This window comes from Schistocerca nitens, chromosome 3 (assembly GCF_023898315.1).
Source record: "Schistocerca nitens isolate TAMUIC-IGC-003100 chromosome 3, iqSchNite1.1, whole genome shotgun sequence".
Classification (NCBI taxonomy): domain Eukaryota; kingdom Metazoa; phylum Arthropoda; class Insecta; order Orthoptera; family Acrididae; genus Schistocerca; species Schistocerca nitens.
In genome coordinates, this window is record NC_064616.1 from 77,228,592 (window position 1) to 77,241,296 (window position 12,705).

Here is a 12,705-nt window from a genome sequence, read left to right on the forward strand (position 1 = left end):
TCTGCGTTCGAGTATCTTCACTTTTTTTATTTTTATTTTCCGCCAGTCACTCGTATTGTGATTCTTCGATCGCCGTTGAAAGTTCTGATAACGGCTCGTATTTAGTATCGTTGCTGCTTACAGTAACAAACGAGCGTCCTGAACTGTTACGAACCGTTCATTAACAACGCGATCACTTCTCGTATCAATATGAAGAAGTCTTCAATACAGTAGGTAGGAAAGCAGGCAACCACGAATAGTGGACGAAGCTGCTTTTAGTTGATGCTCCAGAAGGAATCCAAATACAGCGTACATTATTCGCGGTAGATGTTGTCCACTATGAGTTCAATACAAAATGCACAAGTATTTATCGATAAATTAAAAGTTCATTTCATCACGACTTCTTATTATACTTTTCCTCGAATGTATTATACTATTATTATTATTATTCGTTCCCGAATATCCATAATAATTTCTTGTAGCCTGGTGCAGATCTTCCAATCGGAAGCCCCGTCAGCGACTTACGTAACCCTTAACTATCCCAGTAATCTTAACGGGGAAAGGGGACCTACCTACAGTTCAACGTGGAATCAGAACCAAGTGTCGTTACCTGGCGAATCTTTCACATCATTCAGAGGTTAAAGGCAAACTGAATAAAATCCGTGATCCAGCCGGGATTTGATGGCGCAATCTTTCGGTTTCCAAGCACGTACTTTATCACAAGACCATGAGCCTGACTTTGAAACACGATTCGTTTTAGCGATAGAAATGTTTGGGGGAGAATTACAAATAAGTGACTAGACTCGTTCGCAGTATGGAGCAGGCATCACTCGACAGCTGACGTTCTCGTATGATATTCACCATGCTCGTAAAATTGGGAACTTCCATTTTTCAGAAGCGTATTGTACTAGATCAGCATTTGTTTCATCTGAATGTGTACTCTGCTCGTGCGAGAAATAGCAAAATCGGTGTCCCGTTAGGTATAGATGCTTCCATTTTCAGTTTGATACCTATACGTTTCCACCAAATCCCCATTAATGTCTACATAAATGTGCTCAGTTTCCCAGGATTGTCTAGGTAATGCTGCCAGTTTACAGTTTCTGAGCACAATCACGAAAAAATTATAAAACTTCTGGAAAAATCAAAACTGCCGGTATCGACAGACAAATCAACACCCTTTCTTTTCGTGGGCAATACTCTCACCGGTTTGGCACTTAGTTTCAATCTTTCAGAAAGTTTCGTAATAGGACCTCGCACCATTATAAAAGATTCATTCTGGAAACTATCCCTACACTATGCCATTTCTCTGACATATAATTTCTCCCAGTTGTCCTAGCGCAGCAGGTAATGCACATCTTCTGGTGAATTTGAAATGAGAAGTACTGCCTCCTTGGGGCTTCTTACTGCACGACTCGACCGAGCGAGGTGGCGCAGTGGTTAGCACACTGGACTCGCATTCGGGAGGACGACGGTTCAATCCCGTCTCCGGCCATCCTGATTTAGGTTTTCCGTGATTTCCCTAAATCGTTTCAGGCAAATGCCGGGATGGTTCCTTTGAAAGGGCACGGCCGATTTCCTTCCCAATCCTTCCCTAACCCGAGCTTGCGCTCCGTCTCTAATGACCTCGTTGTCGACGGGACGTTAAACACTAACCACCACACCACTGCACGACTCGGTAGCTCAGTCGGTAAGGGTACGTGTCGCGGTCCAGTACATAGTTCTGTAATAGCGAACAATCCTAAGATTCATTAAAAGTACGAATTGTTACCGTTTAGGCACCTCCTCCGCTGCCATCGCACCCGCAACCAAAACAAGCGAAGACCTCACCACAGAAAATCTGAAAGAGGAAGTCCATATTTTGTTTCTGTTCGGAAGCTTTTTTAGTTGTTAAGAACGTCAGTCATCAACTTTTTCATCATATAAATATTTTAATATGACGTTTTAAAACATTCTTGCGTGCGTTTCTTGTGTGCGTATAGAGAGAAATACCGCGTCATCAAAAAGTTTTGGTGTGGCCTGTTTATCGCCAAGTGAAATTAATTCAAAGTTGGTGAAGGTTTCTGAGGAATTTGCTTTTTTTTTATTTTCACGAGTCAAGAAATGGTTGGCTGAGTTCAAACGAGACCGTGCTTCTCTTGAAGATGATCCACATTAAGGACGTCCCAGAACTGGACTCACAGATTTGAATAGTCAGAAAATTTACGCACAATGATACCTTACGGTCTGCGATTAAAGCTGGAGCCATAGACATGAACAATTATCATCACACTTTGTAAAAGGTGGGTGTCTCATTTGTAGAATGCTGACCACAAGCAAATGCGAGAACTTACTTCGAAGCAATGTTTGTACCGTTTTGAGCGAGGTGGCGCAGTGGTTAGCACACTGGACTCGCATTCGGGAGGACGACGGTTCAATCCCGCGTCCGGCCATCCTGATTTAGGTTTTCCGTGATTTCCCTAAATCGCTTCTGGCAAATGCCGGGATGGTTCCTTTGAAAGGGCACGGCCGACTTCCTATCCCGTCCTTCCCTAATCCGATGAGACCGATGACCTCGCTGTTTGGTCTCTTCCCCCAAACAACCCAATCCAACCAATGTACCGTTTTAAAAAGTATCAACTGATTCTGTGCCCATATTTGTTACTTCACGCGTGAAATTAAAAAAAATGGTTCAAATGGCTCTGAGCACTATGGGACTCAACTGCTGAGGTCATTAGTCCCCTAGAACTTAGAACTAGTTAAACCTAACTAACCTAAGGACATCACAAACATCCATGCCCGAGGCAGGATTCGAACCTGCGACCGTAGCGGTCTTGCGGTTCCAGACTGCAGCGCCTTTAACCGCACGGCCACTTCGGCCGGCGCGTGAAATTAAACTGTAATCGAAACAGTGAATCGAAGCCGATGGCTGTGCACCAGAAAAAGGTGAAGTCGATATTATTCGTCAGTAAGATCATGATCTCTTGTCTAGAGTGAAAAAGGCATTCTATTATTCGTTACTTTGCAAAGCATAAAACAATAACAGGCGAATAGTACACAAGTCTTCCGGGCCAATTTAAAGGAAAAAAAAAGTTGGCGAGAAAAGAGATCGATTGCAAAAGAAAGCCGCCGGGGTGGACGAGCGGTTCTAGGCGCTACAGCCGGGAACCGTGCGACCGCTACGGTCGCAGGTTCGAATCCTGCCTTGGGCATGGATGTGTGTGATGTCCTTAGGTTAGTTAGGTTTAAGTAGTTCTAAGTTCTAGGGGACTGGTGGCCTCAAAAGTTAAGTCCCATGGTGGTCAGAGCCATTTTTGCAAAAGAAAGCAAAAAGAATTCTTCGCCGCAGTACATTCCTACAATTTTTAAAGCTTTGTCCGTGAAAAAAAACGATAAAACTTAAATATTAACTGGTGGCTGTCCACTTATTCACCAGATTTTGCACCCGTATGATTTCCACCTACATAAATTCGTGGTCGGAAAAACACTTTTAGTCCACAGATGAGATAATGGCTGCCGTACGTGATGTCCGATGAGGTATGGTGAATATTCAGAGATTTGACGAGAACGATCGTTCGTAGGGAGAAACTCTAGTAAATGTGGACTCTAAAATACATACCTTAAGAGCTATGACCACTTGGTGAGTAGAAGAGATGTTTCATACTATCGAAGATGTAGTGCTTATAGTTCTTAAGATATGCGTTTTCGAGCCCATGTTTACTAGAATTTTTTTGCTGCGAATGATCTTTCGTGTCTTATCCCTGCATACTGACCGTTCCTCCTGGGACACCCTGTGTATTATACCCTTATACCAGTCACACCGCGTTATGTGTACTGACTAAATCTGTAATAGATACTTTTAGCCTTGTGGATGAAGACTGCACAGCGTTAGTGAAGTGTTGTGTGTCGGTGGCCAGAATACGAGCATTTGATGTGACGATGTCCGTGTTAGGAGCGGTGCGGTCGCCTAGCTGTCTACTTCCCCTGGGTGGGGGGTGCGTTGAGGAAATGCCAAGGCTAATCTGCTTTTGGTAGCAGGTAGTGGCGCTTGCCTAATAAGACTCGGCGGCGTGGTAGCACGCCCGCAGGAGCGCCGGCGCGTCCCCATTCCGCTCTCCTTACCCAAATTACGACACGGGACTCCGCGGCCGCCGTGTCGATGACCGCCTAAGGCGCACGCGGCACCGCTCTGCCTATTATAGCTGCTTGTGGTGAGGTCCTGTGGAGCCCATTCCGCTCTCCTTACCCAAATTACGACACGGGACTCCGCGGCCGCCGTGTCGATGACCGCCTAAGGCGCACGCGGCACCGCTCTGCCTATTATAGCTGCTTGTGGTGAGGTCCTGTGGAGCTCCTGCTCTGACACCCTCATAAACTAGCGTCTTGTAACTGTGTACTATGCCTGTGTGCGCTCTAACTGTTCGTTTGCGCATTTTTGACACGGTTTTTGCAATTTCGGAAATACCATTTTGACTATCTTTTACAGTGATTAAAAAATGGGTCGCGACCCCGAACTTGTCATCGAGTGAATAAAAAAGTGAAATTTGCAACTGTGGCTGGTTTTTCGACGTACTGGTTAATAGAAGTTGCTGGCATAAAATTATTCCAGCGTGCTGTAAGTTCGTACTATGTTTTTGTATGTTGTTTAGCCGACCTGCTTCACCGCTTAGGTTAAGGTCCTGGCAGCAGACAGGAAGCCATTTTCGGGGACAAATGAATCACTAATTTACAGACTGAATCCTTCGCTTTGCAGCAGAGTATGCACGACTTTCAAATGAGCTGGCAGTTTAAAACTACCTTCCGGGTCGGGACTCGAACCGTGAACCTTCCTTTCGCGGGCGATGCTCTTAATGACTGGCTGTTCGGGCAGGAATCACGACCTGTCCTCGTTGCTAACAATTTTGTCAGTACCATCACTTCTACTTTCCATACTTCATATGAACACTCCATTACGCCATGCCGGACTGGTTCCCTTGGAAGATAATTTTTCGCAAATTTCAAGGTGCCGAGTTCGGCTCACAATTTTAATATGCCAGTGTGTTTCAAATCACTAATTTAATTCTCCGTGGCTTCGTGGTGCTGTGATTTTGGGACTACCAGTCGGAAGGTTGTTGGCTCGATTCCCAGTTGTACTTAAGACTTTTCTTTCCTTGGAATTTACGGGGACTTTTAGGGATAGTTTATGTATGAGAAATACCAAATTTCCTCTTTGGTTTATAATTTCCTCTTTGGTTTATAGTAAATAGTTTGATGTACAACAACAACGCCACACCTACACACACACACACACACACACACACACACACACACACACACACACACAGACAGACAGACAGACAGACAGACAGACAGACAGAGAGAGAGAGAGAGAGAGAGAGAGAGAGAGATAACCACACATAAAAAATGAGCCTCAAAATTAGATTCAGGAATACTGCTGGGTATATTTACAGTAAGTTGATAATTTTTACTTTTGGACCTTCTAATTAAAACTGAATGAATCAATTTTAGTGCTTTACGCGTTTCGCCTTTATTATTTTCATGACATCTACAGTGGCCGGGAATGTGTCCATATATTTGTGTGTACTGTTTAAAAAAATGGCTCTGAGCACTATGGGACTTAACATCTGAGGTCATCAGTCCCCTAGAACTTAAGACTACTTAAACCTAACTAACCTAAGGACATCACACACATCCATGCTCCAGGCAGGATTCGAACCTGCGACCGTAGCGGTCACGCGGTTCCAGACTAAAGCGCCTAGAATTGCACGGCCACGCCGGCCGCCTGTACTGTTTAGTTTACATTTTGGGACGATTTGTATATATAGGCTATGGCAGTTAATATTCGATCTTTGGCAATAACATTCGACAGTTAGCAACACGACCAAGATATAACATCAAAACAAGTGTTCAGTTCCCAGTGCTATGAAGTCTGAAAATCAAAATTTCAAGTAGCAAATAGCAGTGCCGAAAATGGAACAGCAACAAAACATGTAGAACAACATCTATCTGTAAGTAAAATTTTAAATTGTTTACTACATCATAGAAAAGCAAACTGCCAGATGTGGTTGTAACCTATACACTTGTCGTCCCAATATGTAAACTAAATAGTATGAACTAAAATGTCTACATATTTCAGGCCACTGACGATGCCTTGCAAAGGCTAAAGACGAAAGTCGTCTTTCATTCAGTTATAATTAGACGGCCCAAAAGTAAAAGTTATCAACATACCGTAATTTTATACGCAGCGGAGAACGGCAGTACTAGAAGACTACTAAAGCTGAAGATGTTACTACAGGTTACGCTTGTATCATCATGTGAAATGATTTTCAAATGCCTACAGCATGTAATATAAAAAATAAGTATAATTATTGGGATTTGAACCTACAACCTTCGTTCAAGCGCTACTTTACCTCTCTCTTCATCACAAGCTGTAAATATCGTTTATTTTCCAGATGACTTCGTATTACAAGCCGGTGCTTTAGTTAACTTAGAACTATAACTGCAAATTCTGGGAATAGGTAAACCATGAAAATTCTATTTTTAAAATGTGCATTGTCCTTCAGCGGTTCAAGTAAAGTCGAGAACGCTGCTATTTTTGGATGGAATTTCTGGACTTCGGTGGAAAACATGTATTATATACCATGCAACTGTTTCGGTTAGACTAATAGAAAAATATGGTCCTTTTCCCAGTAATTTGTCACTTATAAGTAGCAAGTTTATGTTCGTCTCTTCCCAGATGTTTTGACCTGTGTGATGTATTTGTGGCTGGGTATCGATTCGGGGATTTTTTTTTTTTTCTGAATCAGTGTATAGAGACAATGGCAGTTCGTCCCGTCATTTATTCTCTATTTTCAGCTTTTGTTCACCAGGCTGCTATTCGCTGAGTGAGCTGATTTCCAAGTAGACAGAAGACAAGTCGTTCCGAATAGCATCATACACGTCATGTTTCGATAGTCTCATACCGCGCAGGCAAAACACAGAGGATTTGTTGTGTGGAATTGAAAGGGGGAGGGGTAAGGGTTTAAGGTATGTGGCTCATGCAGTCTACATGTGATCCAGTTCCCCAAGTCTAGCGATCCTCGAACATATTGCCCAAAGCAATCGCGGACTACTCGTCCGTCCGTCATACAGAGATGTCAAGTTCTCTCGCCGGCCACGCACGGTATCCCAACATGAACAAATATCCTTCGCCATTCATTGTCTTGCAGGAAAAGGATCACCAACAATGAAGTACACGCGATGCACCTCCAACGCTGATACCCTGGAACTTCCTTGCGTCCCCACACAACGAATGTACACATTTTCACTTGCTCGGTACTTGCATTTATGCTTGCTTACAATCCGCACCCTCCTCGCATCGTTGGACACCGCCGTACATGATATCAAAATGCTGTCATTCATTTTGGACAGTTCTCCATAGCGTTTTAAGCTGCTTTCCTCTTGCGATCAGTCTTTTGGTCTGTGTGTGTGTGTGTGTGTGTGTGTGTGTGTGTGTGTGTGTGTGTGTGTGTGTGTGTGTGTGATTTTTTTTAGCTTTCTTCAAAATATTTCGAAAAAGTGTAAAGGCAGTGACACGCGATCCGTGAGACAGTGAATTCTATGGACTTCTGCAGATAATCTTAGGAATGTGGCAACATTATTGCCTGTTCTTGATATGTACGGTATACCTAGTGGCCGGCACTACACAGTCTTTGCACATGCGCCACCACCAGACCTTGTACAGGGCCGTCTTCGTGGCGCGCGCTCTGTATTTCACACATGTATTAAAGACGCCAAAGAACACTTGCAAAGAAAACTTCAAGGCATTCAGTTTAATAAGAACATGGGAATACACACAAAAAACAAAAGTTGAAGAATGACTAGTCAGACGCATTGTGTCTCCTTGAAAAGGTAAGGATGTATAAGTGAATGCCCAGATGGATTCAGAAAAACAAGAGATGCGGTATCCATGGCGTTGAGCAGCTCATCCGTAGTATTTGAAACCAGCGATGGAGTTGAAGACAATTTCGGACATAGTAATACACGTTAGACCTTATGAATGGAGTCATGAAAAATAATCCGCCGTACCAAAAAAGCGAAGCATCCAGAAGAGAAGGAGAAAACGAAATACTGTGTACATCATTCAAAACAAGAATAGCCTGGTTTGACTGCTATACGCGTATGAATGTATGGACAGAGAAATATTTGTGTCCTCACGATTTCTTATTATACAAGTTGCGTCTAAAGAGTTCCGTGTATAGTCTCAAAGAATACAGGAAACAAGAGTTACGAACAAAATACTTTTACTGGCCTTCAAAGTAACCACCATTAGCTACAACGCACTTGGGGTTGAGACCTGATGCTACCAGTACGATCCGGAGACCGACAGTCGACGGCATCGTGTTTATCTTTTCCCTTGGGTAGAAATTTGTGATGGATCGAGCCCTCGCTGTCGATAAAGGCAATCAACATCGTTTTCTTCTCGGATTTTGTCAGCCGATTTTTTGTGGGAGGTAGGGAAGAAGTGAGCGACATGCCATTGACTGTCGCTTGGTCGGCGGATCTGGTAGCACAAGGTCTCATCTCTTCTAATGACGCAGATATCCAACAATGCATGGCCAACGTGCTTGAAGCGAGTCTACGAGAAGTGTATTCTGACAACTTCCAACAGCTTTACAACCGATTTCAGAAGTGTATTGTAGCTAATGGTGATTACTTTGAAGGTCTGTAAAGGAATTTTCTTTGGAGCACTTGTTTTCATTATTTTTTGAGAACATTCACCGAACGTTTCAGACTTACCTTATACTGTTATTACGCTTGTTGTTGTTCCTTTCCAAAGAAACAAGATTCGTTGTAGCGATGCAGGTGTTTCAGGGAAAATGAGAAACAGTAAAAAAAAAGTAAGTGTGACTAAAGGAAGATGGGAAGATCTCCAGTCAGCCGCCTTGACTGTGCTCGACGACTTGCGCTGTCGTATGGCAATATTGTTTTCGACAGGCTCATAAAACTTTGAACATTGATTTGTAACTACATGGTACAATCGTTTGGTTTATGCGTTGCTTGTAAGCCGCTGGTGGGCCTGTGCGGAAATGTAATCAGAATTAGGCACAATATCTCAGCACCAAAGAGGCGAGACTGCCTGGACTACTAAGGAACTACAGTGAAGAGCCGACGAAACTGGTACACCTGCCAAATATCGTGTATGGCCCCCGCGAGCACGCAAGTGCCGTAACACGACGGGGAATGGACTCGGCTAATGTCTGAAGTAGTGCTAGAGGGAATTGACACCATGACTCCTCCAGGGTTGTCCAAAAATCCGTGGGTGGCGATCTCTTTTGAACAGCACGTTGCAAGGCATTCCAGATACGCTCAATAATGTGATGGCTGGGAAGTTTGGTGGCCAGCGGAAGTGTTTAAAACTCAGAAGATTGTTCCTGGAGCCACTCCGTAGCAATTCTGGACGTGTGGGGTGTCGCATTGTCCTGATGGAATTTCCCAAGTCTGTCTGAATGCACAATGGACTTGAATGCATGCAGGTGGTCAGACAGGATGCTTACGTACGTGTCACCTGTCAGAGTCGTATTTAGACGTATCAGGGGTCCCATATCTCTCCAACTGCACATGCCCCACACCATTACATTGTCTCCACCAGCTTAAACAGTCCCCTGCTGACATGCAGGTTCCTTGGATTCATGAGATTGTCTCCATAGCTGTACACATTCATTCGTTCGATACAATTTGAAACGAGACTCGCAGTCGTGCAGTCATCAATGGTACACAAGTGGGCCTTAGGCTACGAAAGCCCATATCGATAATGTTTCGTTGAACGGCTCGCACGTTGACACTTGTTGATGGCCCAGCACTGAAATCTGCAACAATTTGTGGAAGGGTTGCACTTCTGTCACGTTGAACGATCTCTTCAGTCGTCGTTGGTCCCGCTCTTGCAGGAACTTTTTCCGGCCGCAGCGATGTCGGAGATTTGATGTTAAGGATTCCTGATATTCGCGCTATATTCGCGAAATGGTCGTATGGGAAATTCCCCTCCTCATCGGTACCTCTGAGATGCTGTGTGCCGACCATAACACCACATCTTGATAACCTGCCATTGTAGCAGCAGTAACCGATCTAACAGCTGCGCCAGACACTTGTTTTATGCAGGCGTTGCCGACCGCAGCGCCGTATTCTGCCTGTTTACATATCTCTGTATTTGAATACGCATGCCTATACCAGTTTCTTTGGCGTTTCAGTGTATTTGGCGAGGCGTATTAGTACGAGAACGATTTTCGAGCTGAGGCGAGTTTCATCAAAATCTATCAACTCAGCCGCAGGGGACGAGCAAATCATTATAGAAGTTGCTCTGCGCCTCGCCGGTAGCTAGAAACAGCGGCGCTCACGGAAAAAGAAATGCAGAAACGCTTTGACCATTGAAAGGAACGAAAGCATCAGTACGTGGACTCAAATGAGAAGGTGACTCCAATTAACCGACCGAAGGCTATTCGGAAGGAACGAGGAAGGAAGACTGGGTTTAACGTCCCGTTGACACCGTAACACAAGCTCCGATTGTGTTAAGGATGGGGAAGGAAATCGGCCGTACCATTTTCAAGGACAGATCCCGGCATTTGCCGGGAGCAATTCAGGGAAATCACGGAAAACCCCCACCGAGCGAGGTGGCGCAGTGGTTAGCACACTGGACTCGCATTCGGGAGGACGACGGTTCAATCCCGTCTGCGGCCATCCTGATTTAGGTTTTCCGTGATTTCCCTAAATCGTTTCAGGCAAATGCCGGGATGATTCCTTTGAAAGGGCACGGCCGATTTCCTTCCCAATCCTTCCCTAACCCGAGCTTGCGCTCCGTCTCTAATGACCTCGTTGTCGACGGGACGTTAAACACTAACCACCACCACCACGGAAAACCTACATATGAATGGCCGGACGCGGGTTTGAACTGTCGTCCTCCCGAATGCGAGTCCACCTCGCTCGGCGGACTATTCGATGAGTACGCAGATTTGCAGCGTCAGTCGCGTTCACTTGTGTCGGACATCGTACATATTTTTCAGCGGAGTGCAACGTTTATTTAGTGAAATAGGAAACCCTGCGAACCGAACGGATCGATTATAATGAAACTCTTCGTAGAACAGTAACGTAGTTAAAGGCCGAAAGGCAGGCAGCGATAGCCGCAAGTAGTTCCACATTAATGCGTACAGCCTTTTTTGTGTGTGTGTCGAGGTAGTCCCATTACAAGACAGCACAAGTGAAGCCAGAGTCATGCTCGCAGGGGGGTGAAAACCGGCGACCCCTTGTTATCGAAATCTCGCCGTGGTGAGGAAGTTGTCTAACTCTCCCGTATATCACCAACCTCATTTCCTCGCCGGTAATCGTCATTGTTTCTTCAGCATTCCATCACTCTGTTGGGGTCGCGAATTTTAAGTTTGGTTGGATGCTCCTCTCCACGCTAGTCAATCCTGTGCAAGCCTCTTCATCTCTGCATAGACACTGCAGACTGCATCAGTTTGAACCTGCTTACTGTATTCAACCTTTAGTGTCCTCTACAATTTCTACTCCTAGCACCCCCTACCATGACCAGATTAACGATTCTTTGATATCTCAGGATGTGTCGTATCAACCGATCCCCTCTCCTAGTCAAATTGTGCTTTTTTCCCCCAATTCGATTCAGTAGCTCATTAGTTTTTCGTCCTCACCATGCAATCCTCAGCATTCTTCTGTGGCACCACATTCATTGGATAGCAATATACACAGATACAGATGGTGGTGGTATCGCGTACACAAGGTATAAAAGACAGTACATTGCGGAGCTGGTGATTCATGTGAAAAAGTTTCCGACGTGATTATGCTCGCACGATGTGAATTAGCAGACTTTGAACTCCGCATGGTAGTCGGGCTAGACGCATGGGACATTCCATTTCGCATATCGTTAGGGAATTCAATATTCCGAGATCCACAGTGTCAAGAGTATGCCGAGAATACCACATTTCAGTCATTACCTCTCAGCACCGATAACGCAATGGCCGACGGCGTTCACTTAACGACCGAGAGTAGCGGCTTTTGCGTAATTTGTCGTTGCTAAAACACAAACAGCACTGTGTGAAATAACCGCAGAAATCAATTTGGGATGTACGACGAATATATCCGTTAGCACAGTGCACCGAAATTTGGCGTTAATGGTCTATGACAGAATACGACGGACGCGATTGCTTTTGCTAACAGCACGACATCGCCGACAGCGACTGTGTCCGCAGCTCGTGGTCTCGCGGTCTCGTTCTCGCTTCCCGAGCACGGGGTCACGGGTTCGGTTCCCGGCGGGGTCAGGGATTTTCACCTGCTTAGAGATGACTGCTTGTTTGTGTTGTCCTCATCATTTCATCATCATTCTTGCAAGTGGCGAGATTGGGCTGAGCAAAGGTTGGGAATTTGTATGGGCGCTAATAACATCGCAGTTGAGCGCCCCACAATCCAAATATCATCATCATCATCATCCTAGACGACTGGGAAGCCGTGGCCTGGTCAGATGAGTCCCGACTTCAGTTGGTAAGAGCAGACGGGTTCTCTGGTAGAAATGAACCGATCATTTACTGGAAATTGTTCCGTTTGACTACTTGGAGACCATTTGCAGCCATTTGCGAGGGGTGACAATGCGCCATGTTACTGGGCCACAGTTGTTCGCGATTGGTTTGTAGAGCCAATTCTAGCGAATGCTTTGGTGACCCAGATCGACATAATAAATCAGTTAGTGCTCAGAATCCTGCACCGGCA

General features: G+C 45.0%; 1 protein-coding gene across 2 annotated transcripts in view; it reads left to right on the plus strand.

Moving 5' to 3' along the window:
• LOC126248037 (serum response factor homolog) overlaps positions 1–12,705 on the plus strand; it is a 257,210-nt gene that overhangs the window by 218,613 nt on the left and 25,892 nt on the right. The gene's annotated exons all lie outside the window — the stretch shown is intronic.